The sequence below is a fragment of the Nycticebus coucang genome, chromosome 5, assembly GCF_027406575.1.
Source record: "Nycticebus coucang isolate mNycCou1 chromosome 5, mNycCou1.pri, whole genome shotgun sequence".
Classification (NCBI taxonomy): Eukaryota; Metazoa; Chordata; class Mammalia; order Primates; family Lorisidae; genus Nycticebus; species Nycticebus coucang.
The window spans coordinates 132,305,868-132,321,306 of record NC_069784.1 but is presented as its reverse complement, the minus strand read 5'-3'; the positions used below and the strand labels follow the sequence as shown (position 1 = coordinate 132,321,306).

The 15,439-nt window shown below is 50.6% G+C and overlaps 1 pseudogene; it reads right to left on the bottom strand.

Annotated features, from left to right (window-relative positions):
• Positions 1–9,027: 9,027 nt before the first annotated feature.
• Positions 9,028–9,749, bottom strand: LOC128586769 (glutathione S-transferase A4-like; annotated as a pseudogene).
• Positions 9,750–15,439: the final 5,690 nt, after the last annotated feature.

Here is a 15,439-nt window from a genome sequence, read left to right as displayed (position 1 = left end):
GCCGTGGGTGTGGCGTTACGCGCGGGACCCACGGAGCCCCACCCCTAGCGTTCCCACCGTGGCCTCCTAGCGCAGAGCAGCTGTCTACCCTCGGAGAGGAGAGACGTGCAGCGAGGACAGCCCTCTTTGGGAGACTTTAGCTGCGCTTTGCTCTTTTGTGCTGGGTCTGGTTCCCCAGAACCAAGGCCGCTCAAGATTCCCAGCCATGCCCAAGCGACATCCTTTGACTGCCCCCATCACAAACCACGTGCAACCTCTGCCCCACTCACTGATCCTAAAAGTGTAGTCATGACTCACGTGGTCCCTGTGTCACCTGCCCCAGCCAGGCCGCCTTTGGCCTCTGGACCGACTTCCCCCACGCACTACCCTAGGCGCAGTGGCTGCAGGGTCCCCGACAAAACTCAGGAGTGCAGGATCTGTCCTCGCTGGACACAGCCCTACAGGCTACTGTCTCTCGTCCTGGGCCGTCAGACCCGGGGCACCGTGAGTCTCCCAACTGGGGTTGCCCTTGTGGTGTCCCCACGGAGCTCCTCGGAGAGCCTGGCCCTTCCCTGGGACCGCAGCCCGCACCCCCGCAGAACTGGTCACTTAACACACCTGTCTCCCTCTGCGGGTTCTGGAACCCTCGGAGCTGAGGGGCCCCTTCCTCGTGGTGGGTGCCAAGGGCATGCCTTTCCTACTGTCTGGTCGTGATCATAGTGGGATTCTGGCAATTTGGCTTTTAGCATGCCTTTTCCTAAGTGTCTACTTTCGTTACTTTTTCTAATAACTTCTTTTTTCTTGCTATAAGTAACTACATGTTCAATGTAGAAAAATGAGAGAATATAAAATAAGCAAATGAATGAGAAAAGTCACCTGAAATCCCAGCTTCCATCAATAACCACAGTTACATCTTGGTGTATCTACTGCCAGATTTTTTTCCCTGTGCGTGTGGTCATGTATATTATTTTTCCCAAATGGATGTCACTCCCTCCCACCTTCCTCTGCAACTGGCTTTTCCACTGATGGCAAAGGACTCCCTGTGAGTGTCTTGGAGCACCTTGGGCCCCTGTCACCCTCCCTCACCTTGGTTGGTAAGGTCTCCCTGGCTGCAGCTCCCAGGGCTCCAGTTTGTCACTTTAAAGAGCCCTTTGAAAAATAAAAATCCCATTTCTATCTCTCTTCCCCAGTCCCTGCTGGATTCATTTTGTGTGACTTTAAATATGAGAAATACAAATAAATCTATACTGACTCATAAAGGAATATCACCCCCTTTCTGTATCTGAGGCAAGAAGAATAAGCTTCCAGCTCAGCTGTTCTCAATGATAGGGTGCCGGGCTGAGAGGGAAGAGGGCACAATTCTGTCTCCCCACCCCTGGGACATTTGATAACACCTATGGACACTTTTGATTGTCACTACTGGAAGAGTGCTACTGGCCCCTGCAAGGCACAGGACAGGGCCCCACAAAAAAAGGGATTAGCCACCCAGAAAGTCAGCGGCACCCACATTGAGAAATCTTGCTCCAGATGGTCCTCCATGGCCTCCCTCAGGGTCCTAGAGCCCTAAAGCGTTGGTCAAACTGGAGCCTTGGCTGGTCTCTCCTAGGCCATGTCCATTAGTCCAGGCCATGAAAGAGCTGGTGACAGAGAGGGGCAAAAGGCTACAATGTAAGTCTGCTGAAATGACAGGCCTGTATAATGGGGGGAAGGGGCCTGAAGGGAGGAGAATAATTCTGTAGCTGGGACTCCCTGCTTAACTGTGTTCCATTGTAGGTGGTTTGACAGTTAATTTCAAGAACTCATCCTAGAAAAAGTGCTACATACCTCATTGCTGATTATTACTATGGGCACCTGTGAAGTACTTCCCTTGGGAAGCTATGCACTGATGCCAATACCCAGTCCACCTTTCAAAGTAATTTTGGAACTCTTTTTCTGCAATGACCATCAGAGCTGTCATTATGAGGCACACTAAAACATGCAACAACAATAATGAATACCAGTCAGCAAGATACCACCACATGTCAACATGAATACAGCTGTGAGACACTGATATGCCAATGTTGTAAAATCTTACCAAGTTGTTTGTACAGTGCCATCAAAGTAACTGAACAGTGGCAAGTTTGTGAACTTAATCATCAGACTTCGTACAATGACAGCTCTGGTGGTCATTCCAGAAAAAGAGCTCCAAAATTGCTATGAAGGATGGACTAGACACTGGTATCAGTGCATAGCTTCCCAGGGGAAGGACTTCACATGTGACTGTAGTGATATTCAGCAGTCAGGTATGTGGCACTTTTTCTAGGTTGTGTTTGAGAACTTAATTGTCAGACCTCATCTGTATATTTGGGTTGTTTCCTAAAGGATTGGGGCTTGGGGAAGATGTGTCTCATTAAGAGTCTTTCAAGGGGATTCAGGACTCTGTACACTTCAACCCTTTGACTCCAGAATCCCAGATAGTTAGAGCTCAAAGGAACCTTAGACTCAGTGTTCTCCAACCATCTCATTTTCCAGGTGTGAGACCACATGGAGGTTTATACCAACGTCTTCAAATGCCTCAGTTTCTTGCCGGCCCCTACTGATGCCTGGGGCACTTTCATACACATTAACTGTAAAACTCTCAAGCCTGGGAAGGAAACAGTGCTCACCCCTCCACAGGTGAAGGTACTGAGGCTCTCAGACTCCAGGTAACTCACCTGAGCCACACTGAGAGCAGGCAGCAGCAAAGAGGGTGAATCTCACCCTAAGGCCAGACCCAGACACTAGTTCTCAGGCAGAGTCATTTGGAAGTTTTTAAAATTATGATGCTGAAGAGTCTGATTTAACTGGTCTGGGTACATTCTGGCTGTTTCAAACACCCCCCAGGAGAATCTAATTACAGAACAGATTAGAGCCCTCTGGCCACTTCTCCCCTCCCCTCCCCACCCCAGGCACCCCTCTTAATCAGATTACGGGTGTACTATGATCCAGGGAAGAGTCTATTTCAAGAAATTTTGAAATCTTCTTGGAAACGAGTCCATATTTTTTAATGAAGCACTGTTAGGGTTAGCTTCAAATGTGCTTTCTTTCCATCTGAATATTGGGATTCCCTAATCTGTGTAGTCTGGCTGTGTGTTCCTCCCTGGGTGTTTGGAGAGTTGAAATATCAGCTTAAAATATATCTGAGGCCATGCACAGGCCAAGGGGTTTGCCCAAACATCCAGGATCTGTGGGCTTCAGGTTTGAGCCAGTCTGGAAGCCACTTCCCCAGGCATCAGGGCTTAAGGCATCGCGTCTACCAGGGATATTTGCATTTTAAGCAGAAACTCTGAAAAGTGATTAACGACACATCAGAAGGTGACAATTTAGGCACTGAAGTTGAAGGAGGTGACCAGCTGGGCTGCGGGCTGGCCCACCCCAACCCTGAGCTCCACTGCCCCTCTCTTCATGTCTACCTGTCCATCCCAAATAAACTGAGTCCCAAATCTGGCACAAGAGAACAAATTTACCTGAAACTGTCAGCAGCCTATTCCTCTCCTGAGTCAGATGTGTCACCTGCATTTGGGTCTAACTTTTAGTAATAAGAGCACTTTGAACCTTGCAGAGCAATTGACCACCTGTGTTTGCTCATTGGCACTTCATGGCATCCAGAGAGGCTCAGCATGGGCGGTGGGTGACAGGTCCCAGGCTTCAGGATCCCCACTTGGGCCACCTCAGCTGTCCCCCTAAGCTGCTGGCCTCTTTCCCCAGGGCCTTGGTCTTGTCTAAAACCAGGTACAGGCCATGTCAACATTCTGCGCTGCTGCTGACTGTGTCCGCCAGTAGGCGGTGCCCAAGTGCTCCACTCACATGGCCCCTCTGTCCCTGGGCAGGGACTTCTCACCAGCCTGCCTTGAGAGCCTGGGCTTCCCTGCCCACTGCCTTGATAGGGGCCAGCCCCTTCATGGTTTGGCCTCCTTGTTCCAACTGTTTCATCCTTCACTGAGGCTCAGTAATGTTTCTTTAACCTCAGAACTTCCTATTTTCTTTTCTTTTTTTTTTTTTTGCAGTTTTGGCTGGAGCCAGGCTTGAACCTGCCACCCACAGCATATGGGGCCGGTGCCCTACTCCTTGAGCTACAGGCACCGCCCAGAACTTCCTATTTTCTATCTAAGTCTCCAAATTTCACATCTCTGGGACAATCATAACACTATTTTTCTCAGCTGGTCAAGTGATTTTAACATGTCTTTATCTCTCTCTGTTTTATTTTTATTTCTCTGCATTCTCTGACCTCTACTTCAACAGGAATTTTTACATAAAAACGGTTTGATCTATTCTGCAAGTGTACGTGTGGGCACATGTCTGGGCATGTGTGTGCATGTTACTGTGTGTGTTTAACCCACTGTACTGACTCTCCAGTGTGGCCCAAACCCTTACCTAGGAACCTGGGAAAAAAGGAAATGCTGAGTCCCTTGTTAGACCTGCTGAATCGGAAAGTCTGGGTGGGCCTAGGAATCTTTTTTAATAGCCTGCTGGTGATGCTCTTGCATGGTAAATTTGAGAACCACTCCTCTTCAGTATCAATGAGATTTTTATGATCTGCTCCTTTCCTGGCAGAGGGAAGTTGTCCCTCTGTTAAGATAGAAACATGTGAACAGTAACAGCCCTGCTGTGGATGCAGGTCAGAAGACTTTTTTCCCTTCAGATTTCTTCATTCCCTATTTAGCTTATAAAACATAGGGGTGTGTGTGTGTGTGTGTGTGTGTGTGTGTGTATTTGTGCACTGTTCCTCTTATTTTGAGAGACCTTCGCTCAGCATCTGGCTCTTACTTCTAGGGACATTTAGTCATTGAGAAAAGCAGGTCTGAGTCCCATGGTTTCATACTAAGGTAGTGCTCTCAAAGAGAATGACTGAAGAAAGCAACAATTAAACCAGAGGGATAAAGCTGCAATAGTGGCATTTTATGCAAGTGGATGAGTGGGGGTGATGGTAATGGTCAAGGTGAGGGTATGGTCAAGGTGGTGGTGGTGGAGGGTTTATCATGTTTGTCTTACTGGTGGTAGTGGTTATGGAGGTGATGGTGTTGGTATTGGTGGTAGTGATGATATTGACAGTGGTGGTGGTAGTGATGGTGTTGGTAGTAACGGCATTATTGGTGGTGGTGGTGATGGTATTGATGGTGGTGATGGTGTTGGTGGCCCTGCTGCTCACATCCCAGTTGCTCAGATAGTATTACCCACAGCCTCAATTCTTTACCCAGAGGCCTGCCCTGTGTGTGCCATGATGCATGTGGTGTGTGCCCATGGACTTATGTGTCTAGCAACTTTGGTTTTGGTACCTCCCAAATTTACAGAACCCCCACAGTCCAAAATTTCAAAATAAAAACTGGGGTTAAACTGTTTGGATCCTCTAAATTAGAAAGAATAAATGAACTACCCAGCTATAGTTATAAGCAATTAATGTGATTCTAGGAGGGCTTCGCTGAGAGATAATGGAAAAGCTGATTATAAATGAGCCAGGAGTAAAGAGGGAGGTCATAAGAGTCCCTTAACTCTGACAGCACAGCCAGCACTCTGCTCCATGTGTCTGTCGCTGGCTGCTTCAAGGTGCACGCAGGTCTCTTCCCACACCAGGAAGGCAGGACCGGCCTCCGAGTTCAGCCTGTTTACTGAGCAGGGAGGGCCTGAGGGTACTGGAACCCGGGCTCTTCTGGGCAGTCCCTGTAGCTTCAAAGAAAAGGCAGCTGATAATTAACCCAGAGAAGGGACAGGAAAATGAGGACAGGAAGGGCAAGCGGGAGGGGAGGCTCCTAGGGGACAGACTGGAAGCAGACTCCTGACCTGGAAAGGCCCTGGCAGAGGCAGTGGGCCCTGCGGGGACTGGCAGGGGGAAAGCCCGGCATCTGCCGCTGCCTGGGTCTCTCCCTCCACTCCTGCAAGGAATCTCAAAACGAAACCCGCAGCCTGTCTGCGGGCCTCAGGTGGCTTGCTGTGGCTTGCATGATTGTGTTCTAGTTTTATCCTCCTCTTGACTTTTAACTACTCTCCTGGGTCTTTTAAAGATATTTTAATTTTTTTGTGTTTTGCTTGTTCATATCCTACCGCAAATGTTTCCCTAATAGCAAGTATGATGTGGGTGAAGCGACTAACAAGCACATCGTACTTCACGCTCTGAGCTCCTCCTGAGAGCTGGCCAGACAAGATTCCCCAGACAAGTTGGGGTTCCAGCTGAGCTAGAACATTCTGTGCGTGTAACCTTGCTCTGCTGCCTGAGCCCTCTGCAGGGGACCCACCGTGGTCAAGGGGGTCTTGCTCCTTTTCCATCTCGCCTCCAGGCTGCCTGTTTTTTGAGTAGGAAGGACAGACCAGTTCAGGTCTCAAAGCAGTCGGGTTTCTGTCCTTGAAGTTTCTGTAGTTTTCAGAGACAGAAGGGACTTCATCTTCTTCCAGTTTGGGTGCAAGGAGCACCCCAACCTACCTCTCCCTCCTCAGGGCACAGAAAGGGCTCCTTGGGGGGAGGAACACAGTGAGGGGTGTTCATGGTACATCCCTGTCCTCTGGAGGTAATGACCCCCCAGCCCCGTCCTGTCACACAGGACCTGATGAACAATGGAGGGGCCCGCTGTGGCCCATGGTTTGTAGTGCGAATGGGAGCAAGGCTGTGCCAAGTCCACTGCACCTTGCAGAGGAGCAACACGGTGTGGAAGCCACAGTGTGAAGTAGCCAGCGACAGACACACGGAGCAGAGTGCTGTGTGGCTCGCTAGCCTCTCTGTGTGGCAGTATCCTCACCTGTCAAGGGGGGATAAAGCTGCCTCTCAGAGTCACTGTAAGTATTTAGAGACAAGAAACTTAAACCTGTGGCTCAAAGGAATAGGGTGCCAGCCCCATATGCTGGAGGTGGCAGGTTCAAGCCCAGCCCTGGCCAAAAACTGCAAAAAAAAGAAAGAAAGAAACTTAAAGTGCTTGGTTCAGCACAGGGCATGATGCAAATCATGGCAGTGATCATTACTATAACTGCTGTGGGCGGCTTATTTCCCTGCAGACATCAGCGTCACAGCCTAGTGGAGAAACTGCACCATTCGTACTTCAATCAGGGTTCAAATCAGGGTCTGCCAGGAGCCACAAAAGCCTGGTAACCCTGGGAGCTCACCCCAAGCGACCCCAACACTTAGCAGCCACCCTGGTGGTCCTGCTCTGCCGTGCCTGGCCCTGCACGTGCCCAGAGCTCTGTCGTCCAGCCTTGGCCTAGATGACAAAGGCCAGCACCAGTTGGCCTGGGTATTGTACACCAAATCCAAGTGGTCGCATGGGTGAAGAATACTTGCTGAGGGTTCCGTCTACATTCATGCGCATTGGTTTGCTTTGCTTCTCGTCCTCCCTGCAGTGAACACTTGTCCTACCTACAGCTGCTCCTCTTCCTCTGACCTGAGAAAGTCCCGCCTTACAAGTCTCGCCTCTCGCCCCAGAAGCCTGGTTTGCAGCCCCCAGCTCCCACAGGCTCCGCCTGCCAGGCCCTGCCCCAGGAAGTGGCTGCTCCAAGGAGCCACTGAGGGAACAGGCTCGGGCAGGGACTTATGTTACCTGCCCAGGTGGAAGGCAATGACCCTAGTTCTGGATGATGACAGAGGCCAGGGCTGCCGTGCCCTGGGCGCTGGGCGCATCCCTGCAGGAGCTGCATCAGTCTGGGTGGCAGCACTGTGGCAGGGGCATTGAGCTCCTGACGTGGGGTGTGATTTTCAGCACTGATCCTGGAAGACCCGCCTTCGTCTGCTCTAGCCCTCACAAGGCGAGCCATCTGGCATGTTTCCATGATTCCCTTTTTCCCTAATGAGATAGGGTGCAGTCTGTCGCTCAGAACCAGAGGCCTGAGAAGCCACAGTGTCCTAAGCGTCACCACTAGCTAAGTCCATGGCTGGGCCCGTGCTCTGCTGGCATCATCTCACAATTGTCTCACCATGGCTTAGAAAAGGAATGGCTTCCTTGGGTCACTTGCAGGCCAGCATTAGGCCCCCCTTCAGGGGAGACAGTAATTCTTTGTCCTGAAGCCTAAAATCCACTACATACCTTCTCTAGCAGAGACCAGAACACTGAGATGAGCATTGGAGCTCACCCAGGATCTTGAAGGTGCTTCGTGGGAGCTGGGTCCTGGCCTTCTCCATCCATGCAGGAGCCTGCAGGTCTGAGCGCAGAGGAGCAGGAACCCAGGGCCGCAAGGGAGGAGCCTGCATCTCACTCTGGCCACCATGCAGAATCAGGGCTGTGTCCAGGCCTCCTGCAGAGCGCCTCACCGCTGCCTGGGGGAGACAGCTGCTGCCTTCCTGGGTGGGGGGCGTGGGGAGTCTTCTGGGGGAGACGGCTGCTGCCTTCCCGTGTGGGGAGTGTGGGGGGTCTTCTGGGGGAGATGGCTCCTGCCTTCCTGTGTGGGGGGTGTGGGGTTCTTCTGGGGGAGACGGCTCCTACCTTCCTGGGTGGGAGGCGTGGGGAGTCTTCTGGGGGAGACGGCTGCTGCCTTCCTGTGTGGGGGGCGTGGGGAGTCTTCTGGGGGAGACGGCTGCTGCCTTCCTGTGTGTGGGGTGTGGGGAGTCTTCTGGAGACGGCTGCTGCCTTCCTGGGTGGGGGGTGGGAGGAGTCTTCTGGGGGACATGGCTACTGCCTTGCTGTGTGGGGGGTGTGGGGAGTCTTCTGGGGGAGACGGCTGCTGCCTTCCTGTGTGTGTTTTGTGTGTGTGGGGAGGTATCTTCTGGGCATTGCCCTTACCCCAGTCCTAGTTTTGTTAAAGCATTAGAGCTGTTCACTGAATATTCAGACTACACAATGAACTGCATCTTTTGAGAGGTCAGTGCCAGCACACCAAAGGGACAGCTGTACTCATTTTCTCTCCTTCGGATGACTTCTGTCCCAAATCAAAATCACAGAACATTCACCTCTTTCTGTGGGCTACATTCTTTTTTTTTTTTTTTTTTGGTTTTATATTGCGTTTATTCAGTGTCTGCCACTGATGGCAGCATGGCTTGTTCTTTTCAGACTCTTAGCCCCTAGAACCTACAGTTTGCCTGTTATTCACTATGGGTGGCGTGTGCTGGTGCTGTGATTAGATTGTCACTCTTGCCATCACGAGACCTGCTGCCGTTAGAACTGCAGAATGTTCCTGACTACTTCAACATAGTGGCTGTCCGGGGGCGGCTTCCTTTGACTCCCAGGCTGCAGGAACTTCTTAATTGTGGGGATGTTGCTGATACGTGTTTTAAATGCCGTTAGCAAAGGGAAGTCAGAAAGAACAGAAGCATCCAATTCTTCCACCATTAAAATAGCTTCCAGCAATTTATATCTGCCCAACTGAATTTGTTGCCAACGAGAAAATCTTCTCCTTGGTCTTTCAAAATCTTTTCAAAGACGGGCAAGTAGCGGGTTTTAGCTTTCTTCGCCACTAAAGCCAAGGCCTCCTCTTTTTCTGTAGGGGGTTTGAAGGGAGCCACTGCTATCATCATCATCAGATCCAGGGTGCCATCGGTGTACGTGTCGACCCTGACTCTCTTCTTCAGGTCCTTCCCATAGAGGTCATACTTAGCAGTGAGGTAGCTGAGGATGGCTCTAGTCTTCGTCAGCGGCATTCCATCAATTTCAACCAAGGGCACTTGGCTGAAAAGCAGGCGTCCATCTTTCTGCAACTTTTCATATTGTTCTCTTGTTTCAAAAAATTCTTCTTCAAACTCCACTCCAGCTGCAGCCAGCAGCCAGCGGATAGACTCCATCCTGCCCCTGCCATGGAAGTAATAGAGCTTGGGTTTGGCTGACATGACTCCTGCCTTGGGGTTTTCTTAATCTCTTCTAGGCTGTGTCTCACGAATGTGTCTACATTCTTTATTAGATCTCCCTTAGCTGTTCCTCCAAGCCAAAACCAGGATTAAAATTCTGGAATCAGATGGTTGCTTTATACTGTCCATTCATCCCTTCATTACGTAATACGTGTTTCTTGAGTGTACGCCATGGCAGTATGAGCCAGGTACTGTCTTAAACTTGAGGATCTCTGGCATACACAGATAGGTGACGACATGGCTCACACAGAGTTTAGTTTGGGAGGGGGCAGGAGACCACACTGGAACCCAGGGATCATGAGAAAGAAGATGGTTTAATGGAGGACCAGGGCTCAGAGGAACTGAGTCACCAGCAATATGGTGGCACCTGTGGGGATCAGGACAGCTCTGGGCAGGTGTGTCCTCACTGACACAGGCATGCTGCAAGGTAGGTCCATTCCAAGATCTGAGAAGCAATCCTGAGCCCCAAGAAGAAAGGAGGAGCTTTGGGTGTTCAGAGACCAGTGGAGCTGGTGTGGTGGCTGATAGGAGAGTGTGTGGACAGGACACAATCTGCAGGGGCCCCATAAAGGAAAACACAGCCCCTTGTCCAAAACTGTTCAGGCACAATGTCATGCACCTGAGGCTAGCCCTGTGTGAGGAGGGACCAAGTGGCAGGTGAGGTCAGATCATGAGGCCTGGGGCCCAGGTGAAGATCGGGGAGCCTCGAGAAGGGCATGAGTGGCCGCAGATCTGACAAGTTCTCAGATTCTGAACGGTCACCTGGCTGCCATTCTGGGCTATCACAGATAATCAAGCCAGGACAATGGCTTGGACGGTGGTGGGATTGTGACCTACCTGGCTTGGAGAAGCAACAGGTGGACTGGCTGCGGGGAGAACAGGAAACCCCAGGGTTGTGCGTGGTGTTTGCGGCGCCCCTTAGATGACCCACTAGGAGTATGGAATAGGCCACCCTCTACTATGAAGAGGCACCTTTTCTAAGCAGACATCTTTAATGTCCTCATAGAAGTCTGATTCCAGCACATAAGCACAGCACTGCCTGTTAGGAGACTCCTTGCAGTTGGAGGCCATGTTGCCAGATGCTAAATCTCCCTCATAAGAAATCTGAAGACAACATTGTGGCAGCCACTGTCCAAAATCAGTATGTACAAAACAGCACAGAGCCCCTCAGAACAGCAGGTGTCGCAGCCGTAAACACTGGCGCTGAGCGTGTTGACTTTGGCAACACTCACACGTGCCTTGTCAGGGAAATGGAGTTTATCAAGATTGAATACTGGGAATAGACAACTCGGCAAGGCCGCCCTCTTCACTGTCTTCCAAGTCATGTCAGGAAGGGTAAGAGTTGCCATTTCTTGAGTGTATGGCATGTGGGCAGCCTGGGCAGAGGAACACTTTCCACGCATTATCCAACTTGTCTCCCAGCAATCCAGTGGGGTGAGTACAGTTAGCCCGACATGGGACACAACTCACCCAGCTGGCTCTCAGACGAGCCATCCTTCCTTGCTCTCCAGTCAACTCTTAGCAACTTTGTCCCTAACTCTGATAGACCAACCACCTCAGGTTAAAAAGAGGTTCTCAATTTAATCACATTCCTGTGACAGGGTACGCTTCAGTGCCATTAACTGAGGTTTATTTCTTGTATCAAGTTTTCTTGTATCGAGTTACTGCCTTCTTAAAATGTTAATACGGGCTGGATGCAGTGGCTCACCCCTGTAATCTTAGCACTCGGGGAGGCTGAGGCAGGTGGATTGCTTGAGCTTACAAGTTTGAGACCAGCCTGAGCAAAAGCAAGACCCCATCTCTACTAAAAATAGAAAAATACAGGGCGGCGCCTATGGCTCAGTTGGTAAGGCGCCGGCCCCATATACCAAGGGTGGCGGGTTCAAACCCAGCCCCGGCCAAACTGCAACCAAAAAATAGCCGGGCGTTGTGGCGGGCGCCTGTAGTCCCAGCTACTCGGGAGGCTGAGGCAAGAGAATCGCTTAAGCCCAGGAGTTGGAGGTTGCTGTGAGCTGGGTGAGGCCACAGCACTCTACCGAGGGCCATAAAGTGAGCCTGTCTCTACAAAAAAAAAAAAAAAGAAAAGAAAAACACAGGCAAGAGGATCGCTTGAGCCTGAGTTGGAGGCTGCTGTGAGCTGTGCTGCCAGGGCACTCTACTCAGGGTGACAGCTTGAGACTCTGTCTCAAAAAAAAAAATGTTAATACAGAAATACAACTAGAAAATATAATGAACCCAGAAACATGGGATGGGGGAGAAAGTCTAGTTCTCAGCTTTTTGGACTAAAATCAATTCTCCTTCCTGAATCTCATCATAGAAAATTGTTTTGAAAGCAAGAGCTGGACATTTGAAAGTTGAATGACTAGGTCCCAAAGGACCCAGCCAGAAGTGTGTGTGTCAGAAATATATGTAAATAAATTGGGAAGAGAAGAGATGAAAAGTCAGATGGCCCAAATCAAAGATTTCGTGAAAATTACCATGCTGGAGAAAAAGGGAGCTTGTGTGCCGGAGAATCCTTTAGAAGGGGACTGGTGTCCAAGAAGAAGGAGGAAGGCACCAGGGACAGTGGATAGGTGTGAAGAGAGGCGAGGAGAGGACAGCAGATCACCAGGACAGGCATTGGCATTGGGGCGGGGCCTGCTTCCTGCCTGCAGGTCAGGAGGGCAGCTCCATGCAGATAGAGCATCCACCTCCCAGCTGGGAAATAGTTGAGATGCTGTCCTGGGGCCAGAGAGAGGGCTGGCATACATTCCTGATTCTGTCACAGTCTGGGCAGGTTTCTCAGGGCGGCCAACACCCTTTGTGCCCTGCATGGCATGGACATTGGCTGAGGGAGGATGAGCATCCAGAGGGCATGGTGATGGCAGCAGAGCCACAGACATCTCAGTGGCCTAAGTAGTTCTGAGGACTGACAGAGCTGTGGCTGCCTCAGCATACATAAGTATGAGGGTTCATTAGGTTCTGGCCAGAGGGTCTCATTAGGAGCAGATGTCAACAATGAATGGTGGTAAGACTTCTATCTGTGCAAATGCTAGTGCAAGAGGGGCAGGCACTTCCCTTCCATAGCCAGCTTCTCACACACCATTTCTTTCCTGCCACTAACAAGCTGTGTATATAACAAGAAACACTCAGCTCCCCAGCCTGTGGGGCTAAGCGCCCTGACTTGGGCCCTCACAGGTGCTCACATCTCTATCCCGTCTGGGCAGCCAACTCTGCCCTCCTGTCTTACACTGTCCTCCTGAAATCAGCAGGCTGGCCAGGGCCTGTCCTCCTCCAGGCAGGGGCAGAAGGAAAGGTCAGGGAAGCCTAATCGTGCCAGTGCTCTGCAAGCCTCTGGTTGTTTCTCATTTGCTAATATGCTATTGGCCAAAGCGTGTCCCACGGTGGAGGCCAGAGTGAGAGTGGGCGGACACAAGAGAGTGACTTGGCAAAAGGCAGCATACGGGGAGGGGCTTGGAGTCAGCCACACCTGAACCCTGCACGCCTTGAAAGCCACCATCTACCCAACAGCCCTCAAAATGAGATGCCTGATTTTAACGGACCTTAAGTGCAGAATGGCTGCTAGATCATGAAATTGTATAAGTTGCAATTGACTACATTAGGTTTCCTGCCATTGGACAGAAATGAACTTCAGGATAAACATGAACTTTAATTGTCGAAAAAAAATGACAATTTTTGCCATGTGACTTTGTGACTGCAATTTGTATTCACTGCATTCTTTAAGCCAAAGGTACAAGATCACCAGAATAATCCATGCATGGGTCAGCCTTAAATACTCCAGAAACCCCTCCAACCAAACCAGGAAATGATGTCCAAAGCTGACATGGTTTTGACATGTCCAAAGAGCAGATAGGTTGGTGAAAAGACTGATTAAAAATGGAGTGTGGATTCTGCCTACAAGTGTGGATTCTGGAACAAAGTGTCTTGGTGCCTCTGATACTTTTCCTAGAATATCACCTTTCCAGTGACAGCCATTTCTGTAATTACATCAATAATTGCTTCAAGTGTAAAATACAACTCATTTGGTTAAGAGAGCCCTTAGGGTCAAGGCGAAAAACAACACTGAATTGCTTGTTGTCAAATGAATAATGTCATCACGAGACCAGTTCTAGGGTGTAATCTGGGGAGGAAAGGGAGGCATTTCAGGAGTGGCTGGGACAGGACACCAAACCAAATGTGAGCCCTGGCTGTCGTTCCAGAGTCAGAGGGTCTTTCTCAGTGTCCCCTGTGAGAGGCCTCAGGGCAGCTGGGAGAGAAACAGAAAAAGGCTCAGATGCCAGAGAAGAGAGAGAGAGTTTTGCTTCTTTGGTTCATAGTAATGTAAACTGGCTCCGCCATGTCCTGTCTTTTGGTCTCTGTGGGTGTGTGTGTTGGGGGTGGCACCTGTGGCTCAGTGAGTAGGGCGCTGGCCCCATATACCGAGGGTAGCGGGTTCAATCCCAGCCCCAGCCAAACTGCAACAAAAAAATAGCCGGGCGGGCGCCTATAGTCCCAGCTGCTCAGGAGGCTGAGGCAGGAGAATCGCAGAAGCCCAAGAGCTGGAGGTTGCTGTGAGCCATGTGACGTCATGGCACTCTACCGAGGGCCGTAAAATGAGACTGTCTCTACAAAAAAAAAAAGTCTTCAAAGAACAAAATCATTGCACCTTTTTTATAAGTTGGAGTTTGGGGTGGAGGGGAGAAGGGACGTGTGTGGCAAGGTCAGGACACAGCAGTGTAACTCGCCCACCATCCTGCTGCCCCACCTGAGGGGAGGGCGTCCTTCTGTTCAGCCCCTCAGTAGAGCACCCTGAGTAAATGATTCAGAGGGCAAGACAGATTCTTCCCGGAAGGCATCATCCTGCGTCCTCAGCACGTATAGTGAGACAGTGCTAAGCACACACGCCATGACTTCTTAGCCTAGAACACTAGGAACAATGGCCAGGCTGTCCCAGTGGCCCCGTCTGGTCTCTGAAGGTCTGGGCCTGGCCTCCTCACCCAAGAAGGCAATCTCTGTTTCCTCTCTTGTGTCTTCAAAGTTGGACTCTTGGATTTGGCAGAAAGTTCTCAAGGCTCTGGGCTGCTGTGCTTGGGGGCCTCAAACACGTAGAGTTCTCTCTGATTCCACCTTCGTTTTTCTGGGCACTTGGCTCCTGGTTTCCTTGGACATCCCTGTGGCTGAAATGATAGAACACAGGCTGGAGGCAACCGTGATTCCAGGGCTGAGGGGCTAGTTGAACAACTGTACCTGAAAGGTCAACCGTAAGCAGAGGGGTATTAACTGCAGGGGACCGTGGCAGCGGGGTGGGAGGGAGGCCCACTGACCTTAGCACTTCCGTGTTTGCATTGGCATCTGTCACAGCTTGATTCAGACACAACCCTGGTACAGACAACATATATAGCCTAATAGTTAAGAGTGTGGTTGGCACCTAACTGCCGGGTCTCCATCCAGCTCCATCACCAGTTAATTGTCCGGGGGCAGGTTATTTACTGTGCTCAGTTATTCTTCTTGTTTTTTGAGACAGAGTCTTACTTTGTTGTCCTCTGTAGAGTGCCATGGTGTCACAGCTCATACCAACCTCAAATTCTTGGGCTCAAGCAATTCTCTTGCCTCAGTCTCCCAAGTAGCTGGGACTACAGGTGCCCTCCCAAATGCCTGGCTATTTTTAGGGAGAGGGTCTCACTCTGGCTGAGGCTGGTTTCAAACCTG